Source organism: Patiria miniata, unplaced genomic scaffold, assembly GCF_015706575.1.
Source record: "Patiria miniata isolate m_02_andy unplaced genomic scaffold, ASM1570657v1 HiC_scaffold_23, whole genome shotgun sequence".
In the NCBI taxonomy this organism is placed as follows: Eukaryota; Metazoa; Echinodermata; class Asteroidea; order Valvatida; family Asterinidae; genus Patiria; species Patiria miniata.
The window spans coordinates 391751-394135 of record NW_024037062.1 but is presented as its reverse complement, the minus strand read 5'-3'; positions in this window follow the sequence as shown (position 1 = coordinate 394135).

The window sequence follows — 2385 nt, the reverse complement described above, 5'->3', positions numbered from 1 at the left end:
GAGCTCTCAGTGTTTTTTTTTTTTTTTTACATGAAGCACAATACGTGTAGGCAGTGAACCGTATACGTACACAATGTACGCCGTACTACGAAAGCCCGTTAGTGCCATCGAATGTATAAATTGCTCTTTTGCAAGTTTATGTTTGGTGAATCTTGTTTTTCGGATGTATATGTTTGTGGAATCTTGTTTTTCGGATGTATATGTTTAGCAAATCTTGTTTTTTGGATGTATATGTTTAGCAAGTCTTTTTTTTTCGATGTATATGTTTGGCGAATCTTGTTTTTTGCAAGTATATGTTTCCCGAGTCTTGTTTTTTGCAAGTATAAATTTGGCAAATCTTGTTTTTTGCAAGTATGTTTCGCGAGTCTTGTTTTTGTGAAGTCTATTTTTAGTAACATTCTTGTTTTTTGCAAGTATATGTTTCCCGAGTCTTGTTTTTTGCAAGTATATATTTCCCGAGTCTTGTTTTTTGCAAGTATATGTTACCCGAGTCTTGTTTTTTGCAAGTATATGTTTCCCGAGTCTTGTTTTTTGCAAGTATATGTTTCCCGAGTCTTGTTTTTTGCAAGTATATGTTTCCCGAGTCTTGTTTTTTGCAAGTATAAATTTGGCAAATCTTGTTTTTTGCAAGTATTTTTCGCGAGTCTTGTTTTTGTGAAGTCTATTTTTAGTAACATTCTTGTTTTTAGCAAGTATATGTTTCCCGAGTCTTGTTTTTTGCAAGTATAAATTTGGCAAATCTTGTTTTTTGCAAGTATATGTTTCGCGAGTCTTGTTTTTGTGAAGTCTATTTTTAGTAACATTCTTGTTTTTTGCAAGTATATGTTTCCCGAGTCTTGTTTTTTGCAAGTATATATTTCCCGAGTCTTGTTTTTTGCAAGTATATGTTACCCGAGTCTTGTTTTTTGCAAGTATATGTTTCCCGAGTCTTGTTTTTTGCAAGTATATGTTTCCCGAGTCTTGTTTTTTGCAAGTATATGTTTCCCGAGTCTTGTTTTTTGCAAGTATAAATTTGGCAAATCTTGTTTTTTGCAAGTATTTTTCGCGAGTCTTGTTTTTGTGAAGTCTATTTTTAGTAACATTCTTGTTTTTTGAAAGTATATGTTTCCCGAGTCTTGTTTTTTGCAAGTATAAATTTGGCAAATCTTGTTTTTTGCAAGTATTTTTCGCGAGTCTTGTTTTTGTGAAGTCTATTTTTAGTAACATTCTTGTTTTTTGAAAGTATATGTTTCCCGAGTCTTGTTTTTTGCAAGTATAAATTTGGCAAATCTTGTTTTTTGCAAGTATATGTTTCGCGAGTCTTGTTTTTGTGAAGTCTATTTTTAGTAACATTCTTGTTTTTTGCAAGTATATGTTTCCCGAGTCTTGTTTTTTGCGAGTATATATTTCCCGAGTCTTGTTTTTTGCAAGTATATGTTACCCGAGTCTTGTTTTTTGCAAGTATATGTTTCCCAAGTCTTGTTTTTTGCAAGTATATGTTTCCCGAGTCTTGTTTTTTGCAAGTATATGTTTCCCGAGTCTTGTTTTTTGCAAGTATATATTTCCCGAGTCTTGTTTTTTGCAAGTATGTATTTCCCGAGTCTTGTTTTTTGCAAGTATGTGTTTCCCGAGTCTTGTTTTTTGCAAGTATATGTTTCCCGAGTCCTGTTTTTTGCAAGTATATGTTTCCCGAGTCTTGTTTTTTGCAAGTATATGTTTCCCGAGTCTTGTTTTTTGCAAGTACAGTTTGGCGAGTCTTGTTTCTAGGAAGTATATATGTAGGGACCCGATCTGCTCCTCCCCACACAAAATTGTTGCACCCCTATTTTTATTTTTGGAATAGTCCTACTAGCTAGTACTCTTGGCGACCGTTTTAACCGATTTTCGACTAACTTTTTGTTAAAAAACGAGTTTGACAATATTGATAGTTTCTCTATCAATATTGATACCACTCTGAACGCATCGCAAGTGCATTCATCTATAGGGGTCCACTTGTACTAATTCAAGCCCCATTGAAAACAGTGTAAAATCAACAAAGTTCAGGGCCAAGTAACATGCAAGCCAACATCACTGGGGTTTCTGAAACAAAAATTAAATTATTGTCTTGTCTTTCATCTTTTCATTTCTTTTCAATTTTACGTACATTAGCCAATTACATTTTTAAATATTCACACCCAAATAAAATCACCTCCCGAAAAGTGATAGTTCCCGAGCCTGCATGTAGCCATTTTACAAGTGGCACCCTTCCACTTTCACAGGCAAATAGGACCCATTTTTTCATCCGTGATTTTATCAAGCCTGCCCTCAGATGGAAGCCCCAAAACCAGGGAGTTGATCCTTGGGTATATTTAAACAATTCCACCGTTTTTAAAGCCGAACGGTCTCCGTTTTCAAAAGAAATTGTGG